The sequence below is a fragment of the Dromiciops gliroides genome, chromosome 1, assembly GCF_019393635.1.
Source record: "Dromiciops gliroides isolate mDroGli1 chromosome 1, mDroGli1.pri, whole genome shotgun sequence".
In the NCBI taxonomy this organism is placed as follows: domain Eukaryota; kingdom Metazoa; phylum Chordata; class Mammalia; order Microbiotheria; family Microbiotheriidae; genus Dromiciops; species Dromiciops gliroides.
In genome coordinates this window covers 762,113,091-762,140,141 of record NC_057861.1, presented here as the reverse complement: position 1 = coordinate 762,140,141, position 27,051 = coordinate 762,113,091, and positions in this window count along the sequence as shown.

Genomic DNA, 27,051 nt, shown 5'->3' with positions numbered 1-27,051 from the left:
CCCAAATACCCAAGACCATCTCCAGTTATCCTGATATATATCTTGCCACTGGACCCAGATGGCTCTGGAGGAGAGAGTGATTTTGGCGACTTTTCACAGCCATCCCTCACTTAAATCTTACTCAATGCAAGTCATGACATCACCTACCAATGTCATGGTCCTTTTTGAGAATGAAGTAGATACAACAATGATGACAACAACAACTCTGCTAAAACCCAGAAAACTGCCAGTTTGCCATGCCCTTTTCATCATGAATTACTTATAGTTCTTGGTCATCATTGCTGATCTTTTCAGATGTTCTCCTTCATAAAAATATTCTAGATTTCCTTCAGGATTAAAAAAATCAAGTCCACTGACTTATAGCTTGAAGATTGTTTCCCCTGAGAATTCTAGAATCAGAGAATTTCTTTGGAGGAATGAAAACGAGGAAAAGCACTGAGGCATACAAAGAGAAAAGCAGAGAAAGCCCTTGATGTCAAGGAGCTCACATTCTAATGGGCTAGATAAGTCATATTGGAGTTTACAGTTGCAGGACAGATGGGATTTCTCTGGAGTCCTCAGAACACAGAGGTAAGAGAGAAGGAGAAACAATGACATGCATGCTATCTCCATTGATCAAATCATGTCCATTTAAACATGTGGTGATACCAAGGGCTTTGGATGTGAAAACTTCTGTTCAGAGTCTTCAGTAGCTGTGGCGGCTAAGGAGGCAGGGGCTACAGCACCTACAAACACAGTTCTCAACTCTCAAAGGTTGCTTTCTGGATGATGGATGCAAGCAGTGTTATGGAGGTTTGTAGACATCATCAGCTGCTTAACAGATTTATGGACTAGAGTATGCCCTAAGGAGTGCTGCTGTTCCAAGGACACCTGGATTTGTCTGCCTATAAATGGCAGTTGGTTACCAGATGGGAGAGGTGTTCATTGGGATGGCAGGCCTCTCCTTTGGAGAGGTGGAGGCCCTGGAATGTGGCTATGGGTGGCTTCATTGGATGTGGGGCAAGTTGTCTGGGGAGTGTGGCTTTTGGCACCACCAAGGCTTCAGAGAAGGCAGTTGTCTGTGTAGTGGTAATATTGGTCTCATTATTTGGCACATGTCACCTCCATTTTCTCCATCATGATACTGTGCTTCCTTGGTGAGGCTGGTCTGCCTGTACTAGGGGTGACAGTGACTCACCAGACGATGGTGGTAGGGGAGGATGGGGGGGGGGCCATCTCCATAGGAGTTGTACCTCTATGTAATAATTGTGGGAACTAGGCTGAAAGACTAGAAGACACTACTATCTCCAGGGCTCTTAGGCTTATCTATCCATTGTTGGCAATTGGTGAATATTTCAGAGTTGGAAAGGACCCTCCTAAACATCGAATGCATTCCCCTAAGCACAATTCACACACCAGTAGGGTTGGTGCATGGACCATCTATTTCTGTTGTTGTCTAGTTCTGATACTCAGAGAGGTTATTTCTCTTTTTCTCTTTTCATCCTTCACCCATTACTTCTTTCTTATTCTTTCTCTTAGAAGCAATCCAAGTGAATGGAATTGCTCTTTCAAATGGCAGTACATTTAGACATCTGAAGATGACTAGCATGCCCCTCTGAGGCTTCTTCTCTTGCCTAAACAACTTCAGGTCCTTCAGCAATTCTTCAGAGGACATGAACTCCATCCTTCTTTGTCATTCCGTCTGAACTCCTAACTGCCCTCAAACCCTGCATAGGTACACTCTTCCCTTTTCCGAAAATCTGGTTAACATTCACTCTTCTCCAAACCTGAGGCGTCTCTCCCTTTCTCCATTCACTTGCAATGGTGGAGCATTATATCTGTCAGTTCTTGCTCAAGATGGAGCTTATCTAGGTGCGTCTTTTGCCACTAGTTTCATCTACTCATTTCACTAGTGGTAGTAGTAGTGGTGGAGAGATAGTAGTGGGAATAGCAACCATAGCCAATAGTTATGTTGTGCTCTGAGGTTTGCAAAGCACTTCGAAAACATCTTTACCCTAACAACCTTAGGAGATAGATGCTACTATCATCTCCACTTTACAGATGAAGAAACCAAAGCAGATGTAGGTTAAGTGACTTGCCCAAGGCCACACAGCTAATAAGCATCTGAATCAGGATCCTGATCCCAAATCTATTGTACCACTTAGCTGGTACTCTCCATCTTGTTCTATCTTCTCAATCCAAATATTCTCTGGGGATCTGAGCTTTCCAAGTAGTGACCACTCACACCACTGGTACAGGTTGCAATTCTTGGGCAGTTCTTGCATTACAGGAGTGAGGGAAAACCCCATTTGGGGTTTTCTTGACTAAGTTAGAGGAGTGGGTTGCTGGTTCCTCCTCCAGCTCATTTTTCAGCTAATATACTATGTCATGATGAGCTGTATCCACAAGGGTGATAAAGTGAAGTCACTGTAGGTCTTATATTTCTTAGAGGCAATAACCTGAAAAGGAAGAGAGGAGAATGTGTAATCTGGTAGGGGACTCTGTTCCTTACATCTTTCAAGCCAGATACCATAGAGAATAGTAGCTAGAATAATATAGGAAACTATCAGTAGAGAGGACTTTTGTATCATACAAGCTAATTTCCAAGAAGAAATGGAGCTAATTAGATGCTGGTATGCAAATATACAAAGTAGAGGCAATTAAAAGGGTTAACTTGAGATTCCAAGGCAAGGAAGAAAATTTGACCTGGTAGGCATTTTTGAAGCCAGGTAATATGGGACATAGAGTTGCCCTAGGACTCTGGATAGCTTCTAAGATCTTGATAGGTTGTCTTTCCAGGATCACATCCCTTTATTAGATCACAAGGTAGGTGTTTAAAACATGATTGGTGAATTCCTAAACTAAAGAACCTGTTTAAAAGTAACAGAACAAATCAGCTGGATATCAGATCATCATTTTACATGCCATTGTACTCATGTGAGGAAATTCAGCACCACTGCAAAGGGCATTAATTAAGGTGAATCACAGGAGCAGGAGAAGGAAGAATCTTGTGGGGTAGAAGGAATAAACAATTGACTGCCAGCACAGAGGAGAAAATTCAAAGGGGAGTTTGGGAACCAGATCATGGTCATAGCACAAATACATAGCTGCAAAGATGGAAAATGTCAAGAACCCAGACACCTACCATACCTCTCTTTGACAAAGGGATTGCAGTTAACAAATGTATGACTTGATCTAAAGATATTTTCATCCTCCAAAAAGTTGAAGGGGGAATCTAGGTGATTCGGTAGATAAAGCACTGGCCATGGATTCAGGAGGACCTGAGTTCAAGTACAGCCTCAGATACTTGACACTTACTATCTGTGTGACCCTGGGCAAGTCATTTAAACATCATCACCCGCAAAAACAAAACAACAAACAAAAACAAGTTGAAAGGGTAACAAGGGAAATGCTAATTTTGACCTAATTCCAACCAATAAGCATGAATGAGTTATTGAAGCAGAAATTACAGGAATCTGGAGGACAAATGACCCTTCTGATGAAATCCATGATAGAGAAGGGGCAGAGAGCTGAATATATAGTTTGATGAACATCCTTGATTTTGAAGTGAAGATTTCAAAGCATTAAGAAAAATGATAGGTAGACTCCAATAGCCTGATAGTCTTCAGAGAAAGTCATCCCAAGAAGCATGGAAAAATCTTAGGAATGGGTGCTGAGGACCCAGAACTGATTTCAATATGGAATAAGGGTTAACTACCTAAAGAGAAAGACATACTTGCGTTGGAAATATGTGGACCAACTCAAATTTTAAAGATACATGGCATGCCTAGAAGATAGAAACAAGGACAGATAATTGAACATGAATGCAAAGGAGTGCTATTGTTGTTCAAGAGTAGTAGTTGCAAGGACATTAAATAAAGGTCAGAATGTGATGAGGCTGATTGATCAGCCAGTCATCAAATGCTCAATGTGCTTTCTGTGTGCCAGGCACTATGCCAACCATTAAGGATACATAGAAAGGCAAAACACTCCTTGTCCTAAAGTAGCTCCCATTCCAATGGGGGAGAGGAATGCTAAGAGCAGAAAGGCCTTTGCTTATTTGTTTGGATATACTGGGGGAAAGAGGAAGAACAAAAAAGGCAAACACCAGGCTTCGGGTAGGAGAAGTGATGTTCATTAATGAAAATGGGAAGCCTCATTAAGAACTCCCAGTTTGCTGCTGTTTTCTCTGTAAGGAAACTGTCCTTTATACTGGAAAGAAGAAGCTCAAACTGGATAAATATGGACCTCAGTGAGGAAATGGGAAGGTGGCCTTAAGCTTTCCCCAAAGAGTCCAAACTGCCAGGCCTGAGTGAAGGAGCCTGCAGGGCACAGGCAGCAGTGACAGGTGTGCTGGCAGAGATGCTGGGTTGGGCAAGATGCCAGGGGACACAGAAGGGGTGCCTTCCTCATTTGGGTGGGGGAGGGAATGGTGGTGGCAATGGAGAGTGAAGAGGCTGTGAAATACAGGGCAATGAGCTTCATTTAGATTTCTGGGAAAATCCTGGAGCTTCTCATAGAAGTAATGACTTGTGAGTTTTTAGAAAAGAAAACTGAGATCATTTTAAAAAAGCACAGCTTCTTCAGGACCAAGTCATGCCAACTGATCTCTCTTCCTTTTTTGGAGAGGGGATCTGTGCTAATAGAACAGACTATTGTGAACACAGTGCCCCTGGCTTTAGTAAAGCATTAGATGAAGTCTCCCATATCCTGGTCTGCAAACTGGAGAGGCATGAGCTAAATATGATGATGCCTTATAGAGATTTGGAAGGAGTTGAGCAGTTGTTGATGTGTCACTGGCTGCTTTGAAGGAGGAAATTCATGGAATAAGCTTTGGCCTGTGCTTGGGTCCAGAGATGTATGAAACCACATGCTACCCCCTTGTCCAATTTACAGAGACCACAAAGCTGGGAGCATAGTAATACCAGGGAACTCCAAATGATCATAGTGACAGGCCAGTTAAAATGTGATGACAGCTAATGTGGGGAAACATAAAATTCTAGATTGCAATCACAAATCTTAAAATGAGAGGTTAGGCCAGATAACTTTTCACGTGAAAAGAACTGGATTTTTTCTGGATCGCAAGCTTCAGGTTAGTCAAAATAAAGACATCAGAGTCCAAATAACCAAGATGGTGCCATTGCTAAGCTGGACCCTATCAATGCAGGGGATGATGTCAATGATTGTTATTGCTTAAATTATTCACCTGAGGGATCACTGGTGTTCTCCTGTGTAACAAACAGAGAGAAAGTATTCAGGACCATTTTCACTTGTCTCCTCTATGACCATGGCTCATAAATTCCTCATGGACTGCCCAGACCACTGGTGGTGAGCCTTCACATCTTAGCCAGGTAGGGCTATAGACCAGATTAAGACATCTGATATTATCTGTTACTTGTACTGGGATGACATATACCTTCTTGCTAGAGCTCAATTCAATTCAATTCAGTTCAATGAACATTTTATTTGTTTTGGTTTTTTTTTGCCGGGCGATGAGGGTTAAGTAACTTGCCCAGGTCACACAGCTAGTAAGTGTCAAGTGTCTGAGGCCAGATCTGAGGTCCGAACCCAGGTCATCCTGAATCCAGGGCCGGTGCTTTATCCACTGCACCACCTAGCTTCCCCCTCAATGAACATTTATTAAATGCAGAATATGTATATAGCACTGTGCTAGGCACTAGATAATGATAAAATTCAAGCTGCCCTTCCCCTGCAGGAGCTGATCTTCTACTATGGTTACAAAAAAGGTATCAACACAACATATTTGAAGAAGCAGAGATCACTAACAATTCCAGGAACCAACAAATATCCAATGGGAAGTCATACCTAGAAGGAAAGTTAGTGATGAGGGGTAATGTGCCTTGTGGGTCATAGTGAAGCATCAGGGTAGGCTTTGATCAGGGGCCACTAATGCTTGGAAGCTTTGAATGTAGGGGCCCTGAAGTTGTTATCCTCTTCTGAGAGTGCACCTCGATCTTCCTTGTCACTAAAGAAATTTTCTATAGTTCTCAACTCTCTTTTCTTGCTCATCTTGCCATCTTTTACTTGACTTTTAACTCCCTCTTACAGTGGAGCCTGACTTCCAAGCTACACTGTCCCACGCTTCAGAGGGTCCCAAGTGTTTTGGTTTGAGGGAGGTCAGGTTTTTCTCTTGCCTGGCCTGTTCTCTGGTCTGAAGATAACCTCAAGCCAACTTGTTAATTAACCAGCCAGAAGAACTTTGTTGCTGTGGTTCATAGCTCCAACAAGCCTGTGCCCCTCCCCAACCTGGGCCTCCCACCTCTCAAGATTTCTTCCTGGTTCCCCACTGGGGTGGGATAGTCAAATTCCTCCTTAGGCCCCAGAGACACCCCTGTATTTTTCATTTCCCCATGGCCAGCCATTCAGCCTTCTCACCCAACAGTAAGCTCAGTTCCAGAAAACGCCAGTGCTGCAGCTAATTTGGAGGCTCTGGGGTAAATTCCTCTGGCATTGTGTATCTGGAGACTGTGTGGGAATGATTGAAGGGTTGGACTCATTTTGCAGCCCAGCATGGCCTCTTCTAAGCTGTCTTTAGGTGGAAAATAATCTCCGCTCATCCTTTTATGAGTTTTGCTGCTCCATGGGGTTGTTTTATGGCTGTTTTGGGGAGTAATTGTGTCTGGAGCTCTGTGTGTTTAATATCTTTCCTCCACCATCTTGTCTTTGCCCCCAGAAGCCCAGGGACCACTAATGCTAAAAGTGGATTGAGGCAAGACTTGCCTAAGTATTTTCACCTGGGAGGCCCCAGTCCTCACATCCAGCCATCTTCTGGGATATTGTGCATGTTGATTTTCTACTTCATTCCCATCCCCCCCAATAGTCGTGCTTCACTTCAGCTCCAAGGAACAGCAGGCCACCCCAAGGAAAAACTGATCACCTGAAATCTCATCACCAGCAGACTTAGGTTTTGGTACTCAACACCTACTCAGCTTACCCTCATTTATTTATTTCCCTCTGATAGCAAGCTCTTTAGGTAATCTATAATGCTTGCTACTAAGGCAGCATTGGCAAGGAATCAAAATAGAAATAGGACAAAGAAGCTATGGAACTTCCCACGAGGACCTGTGAAACTTAGGGAGCCATCTGACCTGAGTCTTCTCCGCTTTATATTTCATTCTTTCCAATTGGAAGGGAATGAAGCAAAACTCCGATCTGTTCTATTACCTTACCAAAGCAGAGAGCACTTCATGCTAGCCATCTTTTGGGCAGACCTATCTAGAGTAGAGATCTTCTTGACTGGCTGCAGAGACCTATTAGGAACTACCAGCCAGAAGCATTCCTTATAGTTGATGTAAAGAGAAATCACCTTGACACATACAGTATGTTCCAGTTTGAAGGACTCTCCTACAGGATTATTGCAATAGGGTTCACTCACCACCACCATCCCTGCCTGGACTCCCTCCTCACTGCCCTTTCTTCCTTTAAGCTGCAGCTGAGACACCACCTTCAGCATGAAGCCTCTTCTGGCTCTCCCAACTACTCCCCCTACCCCCAGCAACCTTGCATGTAATGCCTTGTGTGTATAGGTAGAACATCTGTATGTGTTCTGCCTGTATGTCCCATTAGAAAGGAAGCTCTCTGTGGGCAGGGCTTTTCCCATTCTTTGTACTTGTCCTCCCAGCTCCTAAAACAGTATTTGGCACATAGGAGGCACTTCAAAAATATTTGTTAATTGATTACTTGATTGATCCCAATTTTACAGAAGGTGAACCTGAGGCTGAGAGGCTGTGGCTGGTACAAATTGGAAGTCAGCCTTCTAATGACCCCCAAAGTCTGCCCACTGCTGAGGGGAATACATGGTTCTAAAGTCTGTTTCTAGCACCGAAAGATATTAAAATACTAACTAGAATTGAGTGAGTATTCTGAGAAAACTCATCCTGGGTAACTCATTCAACATGACTGGGCTGGCCCAGTGAGACTCAGAAATGCCCTCTCTACTCTATGCCCCTAGTGGTGGGTAGCTATTCCACTCCATTCCACTGTATACCTGAGTACTGCTTATTGACATTAAACATCTAGTTCTGTACCAGTCTAACAACTGCCACATCTGAAGCCAAGATTGGGAAGTAAACATCTGTGAGTACACACTGGTTTCATCACAAGAGACAAAGAAGGACCCTGAACTCCAAGGCAGAAAGAGGAAGAGGAAGAGGAGGGCTCTAGGCCAGGACCTCACAAGGACAGAAGAAGAAATCCTGGGAACCAGGCCTAGGCCTTCTGTCAGAATCAATGCTCTCCAGCCCTTTCTCCTTGTCTAGTTTTGCAAAGGGCACTGATAGCCCTCAAAAAAAGACCCTGGGCTATTGGGACTTCTCCAGGCACATTTGGCTAGACATCTGTCATGTGAATTAGGCAGTTATGGACCATTTGTCCAATGTTAGCTAAGACATGGCCCTGCACACCATTACCATTCAGCCCCTCAAAGTGAATCAGAACTTCTCTAGTCCCCCAAAAACCTAGCACTAAGGGGGCATGTCAGGTTTTTTGTTTTGGTTTTTGGTTTTTGTTTCTTTTGTAGAAAAACAAGAGAGGAGTCAAAGAATATTGGATATACACAGAAGAGAAGGAAATGATTTCTCACCTGCAAAACACAGGAAAACATGCCTTTCAACAAAGGCTCAATTTGGAGAAAAATCAAGCAACATCTTCAGGAGCCTCCGTGAGCTAGGAAATTGCAATCAATTAATGAAAAGCAGAAGGCAAAGAAAGAGACCTCTGCTACCTTCCCTTCAAGGATAAATTAGAAGACAAAAAGCAGGGGCTTGAAGCAGGTGGAGACTATAGGACTCTCCAGAGGCATAAACATCTTCTTTTCTTCATTCCTTCCCCCTTTCCTCCTCCCTCTCTCCCTTCCTTATTTCCTTTCCTTCCTTCCTTCCTTCCTTCCTTCCTTCCTTCCTTCCTTCCTTCCTTCCTTCCTTCCTTCCTTCCTTCCTTCCTTCTTTCCTTCCTTATCCAGTCAGAGGAAGAGACACTGGGGCACAGAGGTCAGCTACTTACTCTGCACAATGACCCACGGCTATGTGCCTTTGACTCCCTTCCCCACCGTGGAATGGGAGCCCTGCAGGACAAAAGGGAGCCCATATTTCTTCCTAACTTGTTTCTGTCTCCCTGGACACCAAACGCTTGCTCCGCCAGAGAAACCCTTGTTATCTGTTTGCTGGATGCATGACTCTACACATGAAAGACATTGGGAGTGGCAAGTGGTATGGGCAATGGTGAGGCAGCACCCTTCCGGATATGGCACTGGAAGGCACTGTAACTGTCCTAAAAAAACAAAAGGCAATGATGAACATTAACTGATGTGCAGACCTGGAGCCCAATGAAGGGATGCATTCCTTGGTGAGATAAATCAAAATTAGGGCTTTAATGGAATGTTGAGACACTTCACTCTGTCAGATCTTATTTGTATTTACTTCTGTGTAAGCATAGGGCTCCATCTCCAACCAAATTAATCCCAGAAGGTTCAGATAACTCTACTGAATCAATCAGAAGCATAAACTAGGTGCTGACAAGTCAAACAATTAAAGAATCAAGTGTTTTGATTACTGGATAAAGGCAGATAAACCATACAAAAATAGATTATGATTGGCTAAGGACACAGGCTATTTCAGACCAAGTCGCTCATATGGTAGAATAATCTAGCTATGAAGGACTTGGGAAATCGAATTGTCCTTGGGGTGAGGAGAGGATCTCTCTGTCTCTCTCTCTGTCTCTGAATCTGTCTCTCTCTGTGTGTCTGTTTCTCTATATTTCTCTGTCTGTCTCTGTCTCTGTCTCTCTTTTTCCCTCAACCCCATTGTCCAGGTGACAACCTTGTAGACTTAGAAAGTTTAGAAGTCCTGGAATTCCCATCACTCCACCTCTATAATTGTTATTATATTAATTTAACATAATAGTCCTATTTTCAAGGATCCATTGTATTAGTTAAGGTTATGATAATGGCCAAAGTCTACATGGGTACCATATACATTTCCCTTGGAACATCTTGGGAAGGGAGCTAACCTCTAAGGCCAGAAATGGGACAGCAAGGACTCCAGGCTTAGAGCCATGGCAGGGGTGGGAGTTGGGGGGGGGGGCAGTCTGATAAATAAATGGATGAAGGAAACCTCCCACAGGAACTTTTTAAGTTCTAATAAATAACCCAATTTTAAGAAAAAAAAATAGAGGAGCTGTGTGGCTCAGTGGATAGAGCGCCAGGCCTAGAGTCAAGAAGATTCATCTTCCTAAGTTCAAATCTGGCCTTGGAATCTTACTAGGTGTGTGACTCTGAGCAAGTCACTTCACCCTGTTTCCCTCAGTGTCCTCATCCGTAAAATTAATTGGAGAAAGGAGATGGCAAATCATTCTAGTATCCTTACCAGGAAAACCCCAAATGGGGTTACAAAGAGTCAGAAATGACTGACCAAAGAAACAATTTAAACCAGTGTGATTTTTCTTCAGACGCTTACCTGCTTAAAGCAGATTTGGCCAAGGCTCCCCGGCCCCATTTCCAGCTGCTATTGCTTCCAGGAGCGGCATACAAACTTGAAGTAAAAGAGCAGAAGTAGAGTAGAAGCCACCAGTAAAACAATCTGCCCCAAAAGACTGATTCCTGGGGCTGACAAAAATTCTTTCCAAACTGCACTATCTCCACAGGTTGCCCATTGCTGTGATTAGGAAAGTTAGGTTCTAAAACATCTGCCCAGGTCCTAGGGCCAGAAATGGCTCTGAGTCTGTTGATGACGCCTTCCGGAATCTTCCCTCTGCTCTCTGACCTCCCAATCTCTATTGCTTCCTTCCTCTTTAAACCCAGCTGCTCCCAAGGCTTTCTTCTGCCTCTCTCCCCTCTTTTCTAACATGGCCCCCTTCACTCCCAGGAAGCTCCTATCTTTCTCCTGACCAGGCTACATTCCTATATGGCCCCTTCAGGGAACCCCTCACCCACTTGGCTGTCTACTATGGTCAAATCCCAATCCCAAGAAGCCAATCCCTCACCTTCACATTTTATTTGAGCTCTTGCCCCCAAGCTACAGAAAGCTAGTTGGGAGTGTCAGGAAATTGCTGGAGATAAGAACACTAAATCATACAAGGTGCTAATTCTCAGCTGGGCCTTCAGGATTGCTTGACATTAGTCCACGGGACATTCCTTGTCCACTCTTTTCCCTGAGCACTCTAAATCTTCTCTATATTTCTGAAGCCCTATCTACCTCCATGCCCTCCTCTCCACTTGCCCCACCTTCCCTCTATCTATCTCTATTTTTGTGTTTCCCTGTTGGGTTTTCTTTCTTTTTTTCTTCACCTCTCTCCCTCCCTCTCTCTCTCTCTCTCTCTCTCTCTCTCTCTCTCTCTCTCTCTCTCTCTCTCACACACACACACACACACACACACACACACACACACACACACACACACACAGAACAAATAACTCCACCTCCTCCTACTTTTCTGGGAAAACTGAGGCCATCTGGAGAGAATTCCTTCATCCTTCCTCCTCTGCACCTCAAAATAGCTTTGTCTCTACATTAACTTCTCCATCTCAAAATATCACTATAACCAGCTGTTCTTTCTTCCCTCCTATCTCAAAGGAAAATGAAAAATCATTTAAAGTAAGTCTTTTATCTGTCTTTCCAATTGTTCCTCTTCATACTTTCTGTCCACTTAGAAGGGTGAACTCAATGATCAATAAATTCAATCACAGCTGAAAATCCAAGGTTCCTCCCCTCTTCTCTATAAAGTCACTGACATTTACCCCTATACTCTTGAAATTGTCCTTGTTTGCCAATGACTTCCCCTTTTGAAAAACAAACTTAAATGTTTTCTGTCTTGGGGAAAAAGATGATCTACTCTCCAGCCTTGAGAATCAACCATGTGATCATCCCTCTTCTTCCCTTCTATTTACCCCCCACCCCTACGTCTTAAAAGCTGACCAGTGCTATTTGTCTCTACCTCCTGATTACCCCACCCTCTCCACAATTCCCTAAAATCAAGCCTCAGCTCTGGCCTCAGCAAAGAAAGTCTACTCCAATGTTACCATCAGCTTCCACTGGAAATAAAAGATTGATGATAACGCCAAAATATTTAGAAGATAATTATAAGGCAGCATTTGAACAAAAGCAAATTAATATTCTTTACACTGACCTTGTATAACCCAACCCCCTCCCCCAATGAATAAGTACCAATGGTAATTCTGTTGTTACCCAGTGTTAGGCTAATTACTTGGGATTTTTTTTCTGGGATTTCATTTTGTGACAGCAATGGTCATTCATGTGAACCACTACTGACACTTGAATGACTCAAATTTTCTGCCCCTGACCAGCTTAGCTGAAATTAAAGTAGAAACTTTACCCCAAGGTAGAAAAATCCAGGAAAAGGAACACACATTGCTATTAAACTTTTTTTTTAGGTAAGAACTTATAAGTGTTTTTGTATACACACAAATTTAGCTATTTTACCTGGCCCTGGTTAACTAGCATACGGTTGTGTATGCATGCATTGTGACATACTTATACTATGTATTCAAGTGTATAATTTTATGTGAGACAAGATTTATCTCTATTTTACAGATTAGAATATTGATTATTAGAGATAATACAGAGGAGAATAATAAAAGCTAGTTCTGGTAGGGAAGTACCCAGATAAGTCTTATCAAATAGAGGGAGTTTAGAGCCCAGTCTTGACCTTTCACATTCATAATCAGAAAACTAGAAGGCCTTAGAGATCATCTCACAATCCCAGTATGAAAGATTGCAATGATATCTACCTCCTACACATTCACTAAGAATCAGAAGTAAATAGCAGGGCATTGGGGATGTGATCTCTTCAAGAAGAGGGAACCTCCGCATTGTGTGCTTTCTACAAATGAGGCTTTACCCTTCTAGATAGTATTCTTTTTCAGTGCTACTTCTCTCCTAAACTTCCAGAAAACAAAGGAGAGAGGAAAAAGTCACTTTCTTCTGTGCTATCAGCTCTGGTGTTTTGTAACAGAAGCACGTGGCAACGGGAAATATGTACTTACTTGGGTAAACCTGTTATTAGACCTTGAGGTCTTGACTGATTGTTGTGTTTTGAATATCCTTTTTATGAGATTAGGTCAAAAATGAATAATACCTTCCAGGGGAGTGTTTCTAGACTTGGCAGTTAACTTGTAAGTGAGCAGTACATTCTAGAGTTTAGAATTCAGGCATTAGCTGAAAAGATGGGGAAGATGTATAGAATAGCATGCTTCTTGGAGGCAAATAGGCATGAAGGAAATCCTGCCCTGGCTGGACAGGAGATAATTAATCAACAGATCATAAGCAAACTAGCAGACTTTAATGGTTTTTTATTGATAATTGGAAGTCCACTGGTGGGAGCTCATGAGTGATAGTGTTACAAACACCAACAGCCTTAAAGGTTGCCCTTAGAACTCTGAGGAGAGTAATCATCAGTTACCCTCTGGGGCCCCAGTCTGCACGTGGGAAGGCTTGGTTGGTGAGGCTAGTGGTGGCTAGAGGGCTGGACTCCAAGGATAACTCCAATATAAGGCCCTTCCCAATCACCACAGTTGCTGGTGCTTCCTTTCTAAAACTATCACATATATATATATATATATATATATATATATATATATATATATATCTCTGTATCCATGTTTTCTCCCTCAATAGAATGTAAACTGCTTGAGGGCAGGGTTGGTTTGTATTTTGACTACATATCTCTAGTTCCTCTTACAATTAATGGCACATTGTAAGCCCTAAACAATGTTTGTTGATGAATTGATTAGAGTCTACTGAACTGATGGTAAATTGTTTAACTTGAAAAGGCTACAAATTAAGACTAAAGTGGAGGGAGAGTTGGTTCATGACACTTTATTCACAGATGATTGTGTACTCAATGCAGCCTCTGAGGCTGAATTTCAACAAATTATGGATCAATTATCTGCCCTTCATGCTAATCTTGGCCTAACAACACTCTCCCAAAAACAACAACCAAAAGTTCTCCACCAATGAGCATTGCACCATCCATATATGGAACTATTGGTTACAGCAAATGGATAAAATTCTAATGCTGTGGATAAGTTCACTTACCTTGGCATTATACTTTCTAAGGATTCAGGGCAACTAGGTGGTGTGGTGGATAAAGCACTGGCCCTGGAGTCAGAATGACATGAGTTCAACTCTCACTACAGACACTTACTAGCTGTGTGATCCTAGGCAAGTCACTTAACCTCAATAGCCTCAAAGATCCAAGACCATCTCCAGTCATCCTGATGTAGATCTTGCCACTGGACCCAGATGGCTCTGGAGGAGAGAGTGAAGCTGGTGACCTTGCACAGCCCTGCCTCCCTTCAATCCAATTCCCTGCAAGACATGAAATCACTCCTGATGTCATGGTCTGTTTCCAGAATGAAGGACAAATAACAACAACAACAATAACTTTCCAAGGATGTGTGTGTGTGTATGTATATATATATATATATATTATATATATATATATATTATATATATATATAATTAGGTTGATGCACACATTGGCAGAGCTAACTCAGCATTTGGGAGGCTCCAAAGGAAAGTGTGGGAGAGAAGAGGTATGAGGCTGCCTCCCAACTGAAGGTCTACAGAGCCATTGTGCTGACCTCATTGTTGTACGCCTGGGAAACCTTGGTAGTACACCAGTAGCATGCCAGGAAACTGAATCACTTCCCTGTGAATCATCTTAGGAAGAGTCTGAAGATCACCTGGCAAACTAAAGCATCAGACACTGAGGTCCTTTCTCAAGCTGAACTGCCAAACACTCAAACTCTACTGAAGAAGCACAACTCTAATGGGCTGGCCTCATTATTTGAATGCCAAAAAGTACTTTTGCCTAAAAGACTGTTTTATGGGGAAGTCACAAAAGGCAAGCACTCACACAGAGATGAGAAGAAGAAATACAAGGACATTCTAAAGGTCCCTCTGAAGAACTTTGGAATTGATTAGGAGATATAGGAGACACTGGCAAGACTGTCCAATGTACTATCCCATACCAAAGAGGGTTCTGTGCTCTATGAGTGAAGCAAAATGACAGTAGGTCAAAAGAAATATGAGATGCTCACATTTAGAGTCATCTCCACTCCAAATGTTCATGTGGACTATTTGGCTTGACCTGGGTAGAGCCTTCTGCTTTAGTATTAATCTGATCATCCATAGTCAGATACACTGACCCCAACATCATGATATCATTTTGGTTTTCTTCAAGCATGAAGGACAAACAACAACAACAGAGTCAGAAAGACTTGATTTCAAGTCCTGCCTCTGATACTAATTCTGAGTCAGTCTAGCCATTTAATACTCTGAAGTTTCAGGCAATGCCTTAGAACTTCTTAGATTATGATCTGAGTGGGTCCAGGGAACTCCTGGTACTAGTGAAACCATGGATTTGCACATTACAATTTCCATAATTATGTATCAGGTCTCCTTATTACAGTCAAAGACCTAAACATACTCTGTGCAAATTAACTCAGTTTTCCCAAATAGGCACACACAGAATTGTGCGCAGACTCCTGCCTGTGTGCAGAAGTCAGACAAACTGAAAAATCTGGGGCAGAACATTCTTGCCCCAATCATTCTGTACTATGTCAATAGAACAAACAATGAAAACCTCAGAATCAGGGGCTACATTTTTCTTCATCCCTGTTTCTCCACAGGCATAGTCTATTTCTGTCTTAGAGAACAAGGAATTCTATAAGAATAAACAAATCATCAACAGCAACCTGAAAAAGGGTCCAAATGCTCAAGTAATCTGGGAGACACAAATACAAAGAACTTTGCCATCAAAAAGATCCTTTTAGCTTCTGAGGTGACCTCAAAAATGATCTCATCCCACTCACACCTGAACAAGAATCTGAGAAGCTTATTATCCAGTCTTGACTAGAGGACCCCTGAAAGAAAGAGATCCATTACTCTCCTCTTTGGACTGCAAAAGAAGGGTAAAGGTGAGAAAAGGCCAGGCTATAGGGTTATAGAGCTTCAAGGACTGGGATGGGTACAGTCTTTTCAGGAAGCAATATATCAAAATACTTAGAAGTTAGAGAGTATTCTTATATGTGACCATAGAAGCCCATGAATCATTGCACAGCCCCCTGAATATAAAGCCAAATCATGTCTCCCCAAGAGGAGGTCTTCTGGTGCTGAGCTTTTTCTAGCATTTCTTGGGCAGAAAGCATGCCCAATGGGACCATGCTCTAGGACTTTCCATCTAGGATGAATTGGGTAGACGAGGTCTTATGAGTCTTTGAGAAATCAGGTCTCCTCCAAGTCATAATAGGGAGCCTTTCACAAGTATATACAGAGTCAGGGTGAAAGTGACCTCAAGCTTAGAAACAACATGGAGCAAAAGAGGTAACTCACAACTTCCAGAAGTCCCTTTGTTGGATTTCTTCAAGGTGTTCCTCTTGGATGTGGTATAGTTTTCTTCTGGGATTTTTGTGTAGTTGAGAATTGGTATCCAGTGCCCTTGGCTCCCAATGCAGACATGGCCATCAGCTGTTCCACTGATATGACTAGGATGCTAGTTGGAAGATGGGAGTTCTTCAGGCTCTACAAAATTCAGAAGAGCCTCCTTTGATCAATGGTAGTAGGGGTGGAAAGGGAGGAAACCTTTCCCCATTGCACACACTCAACAACCCCTTCTCAAGGGGTTTAGTTGCAATGTTCTCTCCTCATTCTCCATTGGTTGAAATCTCTCTCCCTCTAGGTTTTGCATTGCTCTGTTACGAACCATGGGTCATAACCAAGTTTCCTCAGTAAATCGGAACGCTCGACCTATGTACTGTTGCTCTGTTTCAGCCAATGGCCTTTTTGTCACTCCCTTTGGGGGAGGTAGACTAATTTTGTTGATTTGTTCAAATAAAAACCCTTCCTTTACAAGTGGATCATATATAGACCATGAGTTGAAAGTGACCTTGGAGGACATGTAGTCTAACTCCCTTCATTTTACAGTTGAGGAAACTGAGGCCCAGGGATGTGATTTGACTTGCCCAAGTCTACAGCTAGTAATAAGAGATAAGATCCGAACCCACCCTCTCTGACACTGCATTGTGCTGATTTTTAAAAAGTAGTGATTGGGGCAGCTAGGTGGCACAGTGGATAGAGCACCAGCCCTGGATTCAGGAGAACCTGAGTTCAAATCCGGCCTCAGACACTTAACACTTACTAGCTGTGTGACCCTGGGCAAGTCACTTAACCCCAATTGCCTCACCCCCCAAAAAAGTAATGATTTAGAGGGTAGCTAGCTAGGTGGCACAGTGGTTAAAATGCCAGCCCTGGATTCAGGAGGACCTGAGTTCAAATCTGGATTCAGACATGTGACACTAACTAATTGTGTGACTCAGGGCAAGTCACTTAACCCTCATTGCCCCACCAAAAAAAAGTAATGATTTAAAGTTTTCAAAGTTTTTTTTCATGTATGATTTCATTTACCACTCACAACTCACTACCCTTTGTAGTAGGTCCTATTATTGTCCCCATTTAATTGATGAGGGAAATGAGGCTTAGAAAATTTATATGAGCAGTCAAAGGGATCCTCATGACCAGTACATGTCTGAGGTGGAATTTGAGCCTAGGTGCTAGAACCTGCCTCCCTGTGGGAGACACCTTGTTCCTTATTTTGTAGTTCAGTTGTTTTTAATTGTGACTTACTCTCTATAACTCCATTTAGGGTTTTCTTGACAATGATACTGGAGTGGATTGCCATTTCCTTCCCCAGTTTATTTTACAGATGAGGAAACTGAGGCAAGCAAGGTTAAGTGATTTGCCCAGGATCACACAGCTCATAAGTCTCTGAAGCCAGATTTAAACTCAAGATGAGTCTTCCTAGCTCCAGGGCCTGCAATCTATCCACTGTGCCACGTAGCTACCCTAAATCTCTACTCTTTATATCTATCCTGAATATAGGTATATATATTCTCCACACAGTGAGACTAAGGTTCCAGGATAGCAGTCTCTTCCATTCCTGTCACAATTACCCAAGGTACCTCTTGCTTCACACCCACACCCAGAAATCTAGGAAAAATAATTCCAAATGGGATGTGGAAGCATAGCATTTTTATGACTGTTGTAATATAAGCTATTTAGTTATTGTAATTCATAGATACATCATTTTAACACTTAAAATATTTTTATTTTCCCAATCACATGTAAGAACAATTTTAACAATCATTTTAAAAAGTTTTGAGTTCCAAATTCTCTGTCCCTCGTGAGGAAAGGCAAACAATTTGATATACACTACATATGTCCAGTCATGCAAAAGCTCTTTCCACATTAATCATGTTGCAAAAGAAAAATTTTAAAACCCAAGAAGAATAAAGAAAAAAATTGCTTTATTTGTACTTAGACTCCATTAGTTCTTTCTCTGGATAGTATTTTCATCATAAGTCTTTTGGAATTCTCTTGAATCATTGTATTTCTGAAAGTAGCTAATTGATTCATAGCTGAACATTTTACAATATTGCTGTTATTGTGTATACTCTTCTCCCTGTTCTGCTGACTTCACTACACATCAGTTCATGTAAGTCTTTCCAGGCCTTTCTAAAATCATCCTGCTCATCATTTCTTTTTTTTTTAATGAAAAAGCATTTATTAAATATGTACAGTCTCTGCCCTGAAGGAGCTTGTACTTTTTTTCTGAATAGAATTTTATTTTCCAAAATATATAAAAAAACAAATTTTGACAGCAATTTTTTTTTAATTTGGTGTTCCTACTTCTCTTCCTCCCTCCTTTCCTCCCCACCCACAAGAACTCAAATGATTCAAAATAAATTATACATGAATAGTCATGGAAAACATTCCCACAGCTAGGTTGTGAGAGAAAACAGTCAAAAAACAAAGCTTCAGATTAAGGAATTATCCCTGTTCTTATGTGCATTCGGCTGTTCTGGTTTTTTATTTGTTTTTGTGTTTTTTCTCACCCCATTATTTGGGAGTGAGTGGACAGGTTTATCTGGAGCTTGTGGGAGTCACAGCTTCTCCTCTGCCATCTTCTGCTCATCATTTCTTATAGCACAATAGTAATTCCATCACAATCATATACCACAATGTGTTCGGCCGTTCTCCAATCAATAGGCGTCCCCTCAATTTCTAATTCCTTGTCACTACTAAAAGAACTATTATAAATATTTTTTCACATATAAGTCCTTTTTTTGTTTATGAAAAAATCTCTTGGGGCATCTAGGTAGCACAGCGGACAGAGCACAGGCCCTAGATTCAGTAGGACCTGAGTTCAAATCCAGCTTCAGACACTTAACAATTACTAGTTGTGTGACCCTAGGCAAGTCACTTAACCCCAATTGCCTCACAAAAATAATAATAATAATAATAATAACAATTAATAAAAATCTCTTTGGGGTACAGACCTAGCAGTGGTATTACTGAGTCAAACAGTATATGTGGTTTTATAGCCTTTGGGCATAGTTCCAAATTGTTAATCATAATGTTTGAATCAGTTTACAACTCCACCAATGGTGTCCCAATTTTCCCATATCCCCTCTAATATTTGTCATTTCATATCAACCAGTCTGATAGGTGTGAAACAGTACTTTGCTTCATTAGTTATTTTAATCCGCATTTCTCTAATCAATAATGACTAGAGCATTTTTCCATATAACTATAGATCACTCTCATTTCTTTGTCTGAAACTACATGTTCATATTCTTTGTCCATTTATCAATTGAGGAATGACTTCTATTCTTATAAATTTGACTCCGTTTTCTATATATTTAAGAATTGAGGCCTTTATTAGAGAAATACTGAAAATTTTTTCAGTAATAATTGCTGTGTATTTCCCTCCATCCTTTCCCTATTTATCCTTCTCTCTCCATCTCTCTCCCTCTCTCTCCTTTTCCCTGTTCTTCACCAAAAGTGTTTTGCTTCAGACCACCACCTCTGCCAATCTACTCTCCTTTCCATCAGTCCTTTCTTATCCCTTTCCCATGCTGCTTTCCTGTGGGATAACAAATTTCTACACCAAACTGGATGTGTATGTTATTTCATGTTTGAGTCAATTCCAATGAGTTCAAGCATTGTCTGCTATAAGGGATAAATTATAAATAAAACTATAAACAAAAACATTTATAACTTCAAAATAAGTAAATAAACATATAGATAGATTGGTGATAGATTGATTAGATAGATAGATAGATAGATAGATAGATAGATAGATAGATAGATAGATAGATAGATAGATAGATAAAAGATAAGGATCATCTAGTTCTGTTTGCTCATTTGGCAGTTGAATGAAATAAAGCTCAGAGAAGCTAAGAGATTTGTCAACTTGTTGGTGGCTCTGCTAGAATTAGAACTCAGACCTTTTGACTTCCTCTCTGGTGGGTTCTTCCCATCAAAAAGTCACCCTGCCAACCCATGGTCCAAAATGTACAACAAAGGAGATCATTTGCTTCCTGAGACACTTAAGATTTTTGAAATATAGTCAGTTAGAAGATAATACCATGAATTTTCTGGGAATGAAGATAAAATAAATTGTGTTTGATGAGACAAGATTGGAAGAGCTCTTGACTGGAAAGATTTAGAGAGTGTGAAAAGTCTCCAGCCTTCATTTCAAGGTTGCCTTGCTCAATTCAGCAACATAGGCTCACAAATAAAACACCCAACCAATACTAGACTAAGTGAAAAAAGGCTCTAAAATGTAGATACTGAATAACCTCCTCAAAGGCAGTAACCAGACGTTGCAAAGCTCAGAAGAGAACAATACAGAGGGGCATCTTTTAGTTTCAGTTATTTGCAAAACAAACCTTAGCAAACAAAGAAGCAAACTAGGTCCTTAGTCCCAATAGCTCCATGACAGGGCTTAGAACTTAGAGATGGGGGTGGGGAGGGTAAGGTCTGTAATATTTAGAGCCAGAAAAAGCCTTAAAGATCTAGCCATCAAGTATCTTCATTTGGCAGAAGAGGAAACAATTTTAGTTAAGTTGGGTGATTTATCCAGTGAAATAAAGTTAGGATGAGGTCAAGTCAAGGGTAGAAGTTTTTGACACATATTGGCTGTGTGGGTCTGGACAAGTCACCTCTCAGTGACTGAAGTTACACTTTAAGACTCTCAGTTGCACTGCAGAAGTTCATTTGCTTCTCTAGAGGAATTGGAATTTCCCTCCCAGGGACTCTATCCACTGATGAAATGCCCCAAGTCTGGAGGAAAAGAATACTAGACATCATCATAGTGATGCTGATGGGGTGTTCTATGCTAGTCTTATGGCAAAGATGCAAAAATCTATAGGGGCAAGAAGAGTCCACTAGCTGAGTGAATGGCTGGAGTCTCAGAGTTGTTGATGGCTCAATGTCAGCTTGCCACAAGTTGGTGTAGTGCTTCAGGGATTTGTACTCAATAGACTGTTAATATGGTCAAGATTTTGTTATCAATTCATGGGCTAAGAGTACAAATGGAATGCTTGTTAAATGTGCAGATAGCACAAAACTAGAAGGGAGAACCAAACCCCTGGATGAAAAATTCAGGATCCAAAAGATCTCCAAACCAGAATGTTGGGTTCAATTGAATATATTGACAAGGAATGGGAAGCAATTAATCAACATTTATATATCATTGAATCATTCGTTGTTGGTTGTCTGTTCATCCTTCATTCTTGAAATAACAATGACATCACAAAGGTGATGTCATCAGGTGTAGCTAAATTGTATTTAATTGAGGCTGAATTGTGCAACATCAGCAATGTCACTCTCATCCAGAATCATTGCATTCCAGTGGCAAGACATAAGTCATCTTGGCTACTGGTGGCCCAGCAATCATTTATTAAGTACCTATTGTATGACAGGCACTGTGGTAAGTGATGGTAATCAATGCAAAGTATTGTACTTGGATCCAAATAAATAACTTCACCAGTCCAGGATTAGGATGGGCACACATCTAGATAAGAGTTTGTCCAAAAGGGTGTCAAGGGGTTTTACTGGACTGAAAGTTACAGATGAATTAAGAATGAGTATAGTAAACAAACCCCAAAACAAATAAAAAACAATCCATTCTATCTTGGGATGCATTAAGTGAGGAAGAGCTTCCAGAAAGTAGGAGGGGGTAGCTCTCTACTTTCATTAGATCTCATCTGGAGCATTGTGATCAATTATGTCTATAACAGTTAAAGAAAGTTGCTGGCAAGTTTTAAGGTGGTCAGAGAGAGAAGGAGGATTAGGATGGGAAGTGGCCTAGAGTGTCTGTTGCAGGAAGATCACTAGGAGAAACTAGGAAAATGTATCATGGAGAAAAAATGCTGATGGGGTAGGGGGTGAGAGCTATCTTCAAGTATCAGAAAGGCTGTCATGTGGAAGAAGGATTGGCCTAGTACTATTTGGCTCCAGACAGCAATGCTAAGAGCTCTGCTACAGAGCAGGCATGTTGAATTAGGTTTGATGTTAGGTAAAACCACTCTAAGGGGCAGCTAGGTGATACAGTAGATAAAATACTAGGCCTAGAGTAAGGAAGGTTCATCTTCCTTAGTTCAAATCCAGCCTCAGACACTTAATAGCCATGTGACCCTGGGAAAGTCATTTAACCATGTTTGCTTCAGTTTCTTCATATGTAAAATGAGCTGAAGAAAGAAGTGGGAAACCATTTCAGTTTTTTGCCAAGAAACCCCCAAATAGGCCTGCAAAGAGCCAGATATGACTGAAACAACTGCATAACAGCAGCAACAACAAAACATTCTAATGATGAGAGTTGCTGCAAGGGGAAATAGCATTCCCCTCACTGAAAGTCTTCAAGCAAAACCTGGATGAAAACTTGTCAGGCGAGTCTTGGTAGAGCTCCTTCTTTGGACATAGGCTGTACCAAACTAGACATCATAATGTTTGTTCATCTCCAGCATCTGTAAAACAGAACTCATAGTATATTAGGAAATACTCTTCCTTCCCTCCTAAGGGTCCAGGAAGCCATAGGTTGCCATTCATAATTGTCCTTTTCTATCCCATAGAGTAGAAAAGAGCATCCCAAATGCATTTGCCAAGTTCCAAGATCAACAACAGGTCTCTGTGTTTTCTCCCATATTGCAGGAGTCAAGTTAACCAAGCCACCATGTACATTAGAAATGAAATTATAATGACCATAGTAACCTTGTGTTCAATAAACCCAAAGACTACAGACTCCATGATAATAATTCACTATTTGACAAAAACTACTGGGAAAACTGGAAAACAATATGGCAAAATCTAGGTATGGAACAACATCTTACATTTTATACCAAGATAAAGTCAAAATGATTACATAATATAGCCATAAAAGGTGACACCATAAGCAAATTAGAAGAGCAAGGAATAGTTTACCTGTCAGATCTGTGGAGTAGGAAAGAATTTATGAATAACCAAAAAAGAGATAGAGAGCACTACAAAATATAAAATAGATCATTTTGATTATTTTAAATTAAAAAGATTTTGCACAAACAAAACCAATGTAACCAAGATTAGAAAGTGTCTCTTATAGATGCCTCATTTCTCAAACATATAAAGAACTGAGTCAAATTTATGAGCTATTCACCAACTGATAAATTGTCAAAAGATATGAACATAATTACTCATAGGCAGGCAGAGCCAACATAATAAAAATTACAGTCCTATCTAAATTAATCTATTTATTTATTGTCTCAACCATCAAAAATATTTTAGATATAGAAAAAATAATAACAAAATTCATCTGGAAGAAAAAAAGCTCAATGATATGGAGGAAATCAATAAAAAAAATTAAAAAGTCTAGCCACTTCAGAGCTCAAATTGTATTATAAATTGGTAATTATCAAAAACAATTTGGTGCTGGCTAAGTGATAGAATGGTGTATTGATGGAATAGAATAGGTATGAATTACACTATACTAAATGACCATAGTATTCTAGTGTTTGGTAAATCCAATGAACCAAGCTTTGGGGACAAAAACTCATTATTTGCCAAAAACTGGAAATAGGAAAATAGTATGGCAGAAACTAGATGTAAACCAATATCTCATGCCATATACAAATATTTGGTCAAAACTGGTATATAGTGGGCAGCTAGGTGCTGCAGTGGATAAAACACCAGCCCTGGATTCAGGAAGACCTGAGTTGAAATCTGGCCTCAGACACTTGACACTTACTAGCTGTGTGACTTTGGGCAAGTCACTTAACCCTCATTGCCCCACCCCCAAAAAATGAGTACATAATTTACACATAAGTGGTGATACCATAACCAAAATAAGAGAGCATGGAATAGTTTATCTGTCAGATTTATGGACAGGGGGAAGAATTTAGGAGCAAAGAAGATATAGAGAGCATTAAAAATGTGAAATATATAATTTTGACTATGTAAAATGAATAATATTTTGCACAAACAAACCAATGTAACCAAAATAATAAGGAAAGTAGAAAACAGGAAAATTTTTGCAACAAGTATCTCTGATAAAAACCTCATTTCTCAAATATATAGAGAACTGAGTCAAATTTATAGAAATACAAATCATTCCCCAATTGATAGTCAAAGGGCATGAACGGGCAGTTTTCAGACAAAGTAATAAAAACTATCTATAATCATATGAAAAAGATGCTTTAAATGACTGATCAGAGAAATGCAAATTAAAACAACTATAAGGTACCACCTCACACCTATCAGAATGTCTAATATTACAAAAAAGGAAAATATTAGATATTGGTGGGGATGTGGGAAAACTGGGACACTAATCTACTGTTGGTGGAGTTGTGAACTGATCCAACCATTCTGGAGAGCAATTTGGAATTATGCCCAAAGGGCTATAAAACTGTGCATACCCTTTGACCCAGCAATATCACTGCTAGATTTATATCCCAAATATATTTTTAAAATAGCAAAGGATCTATTTGTACAAAAATATCTATACAAGCTCCTTTTTTTGGTGAGGTAATTAGGGTTAAGTGACTTGCCCAGGGTCATACAGCTAGTAAGTATCAAGGGTCTGAGGGCAGAGTTGAACTCAGGTCCTCCTGAATCCAGGGCCGGTGCTCTATCCACTGTGCCACTTAGCTGCCCCTATAGCAACTCTTTTTGTGGTGCCTAAGAATTGGAAATTAAAGGAATGTCCATCAATTGGAGAATGGCTAAATAATCTGTGGTATATTCTCTTAATTGAATATTATTGTCCTATAAGAAATGACAAGCAGGATGATTTAAGAAAAAAAATAACCTGGAAAGATTTATATGAACCGATTTAAGTGAAGTGAGCAGAACCAGGAGAATGTTGTGCACACTTACAGCAATATTGTTTTAATGAAGTTATAAATGAATTACCTATTCTCAGCAATACAATAATCTGAGACAATCCTAAAGGAAAATATTATCTACCTCCAGAGAAAAAACTGATATTGACTGAATACAGACTGAAGCAAAGTACTTTTTCACTTTCTTTCATTTTTCAATTTTATTTAAGTCTTAGAGAAAATTACAAATATGGAAATGTTTTACATAATTTCATGTGGATAACCTATATCTGATTGCTTATTACCTCAGGGTTAGGGGAGGGGAGGGAATGAGGGAGGGATAGATTTTGAAATTCAAAACCTTAAATTAAAATGGTTTTTAAATATTAAAAAGAAAAAAATATGAACAGGAAGTTTTCAGATGAAGAAAGTAATGCTATATATAGTCAGATGAAGAAGTACTCTAAATCACTTTTGATTAGAGAAATGTAAATTAAAACAACTCTGAGGTACCACTTTACACATATCAAATTGGCTAAATGACAAAAAAAAATGATTAATGTTGGAAAGTATGTGGGAAAATTGGGACACTAGTGCATTGTTGGTGGAGTTGTGAAGTGATCCAACCATTCTGGAGAACAATTCGAAACTATGCCCAAAAGGCTATAAAAGTGCATACCCTTTGTCCCACCAATACCACCACTAGGTCTATATCCCAAAGAGATCATAAAAGAGAGAAAAGGACCCAAATGTACAAAAATATTTATAGCAGCTCTTTTTGTGGTGGCAAAGAACTGGAAATTGAGGGGATGACCATCAATTGGGTAATGGCTGAAAATGTTGTCGTATATGAATGGAATGGAATACTATTGTTCAATAAGCAATGATGAGCAGGCAAATTTCAGGAAAACCTAGAAAGTCTTACATGAACTGATGCTGAGTGAAGTGAGCAGAACCAGGAAAATATTGTCCACAGTAATAACATTGTGTGATGATCAACTATGAAGGACTTAGCTCTCTCAGCAATACAATAATTCAAGACAATTACAAAGGACTCATGATGGAAAATACTATCCACATCCATATAAAAAGTAAATTGACTAAAAAAAAAATTGACTCTAAATGCCGACCAAAACATACCATTTTCATTTACTTTATTTTTTCATGTTTTTCTTTCCCTTTTGTTTGTTTCTTCTTTCACAACTGTGACTTATACAGAAATATGTTTTACATGATTGTATGTATATACATACACACATATATACATATATATATAGAGCCTATATAAAATCATTTACCATTTTAGAAAGAAGGAACTAAAGGGAGGAAGAGTGAAAAATTTGGAACTAAAGATCTTTTAAAAGTGAATTAGAAAAAAGTTTCTTTACATACAATTGGAAAAAGAAAATATTATTTTTTAAAAAAGAAATTAAATTAAAATCCCAGCCATCCCTTCTTCTTTATCCTAGTCCTGACAAATAAGACTTGAAGTAGTACCTGTATATTTGGATATTATTTGTATTACAAATGTATTTAATTTTCAATTCATAGAACAAAGCAAGCATCTTCATAACACAGTACAATAAAAAAAAAGATTGCACATGAAACTGCACATCCACCATGTACAACTTGCTATTCCCTCCAAATACACAACAAATTTATCATATAAATTTATTTTTTCTTCCCTCCCCCCACCTTAGAAATGGCTACCATTAGACACAACTAGGAATGTATATATGCATATGTATGTATTATGTAAAGAAACTATATATAATAATTCTATGTATGTATATAGAATATGTATGCAATTAATTTACATATATTTATATACACACATGCATATCTGCATATAATATATGTGTATAATATATGTATTATAATATATGTATATAATATTCTAT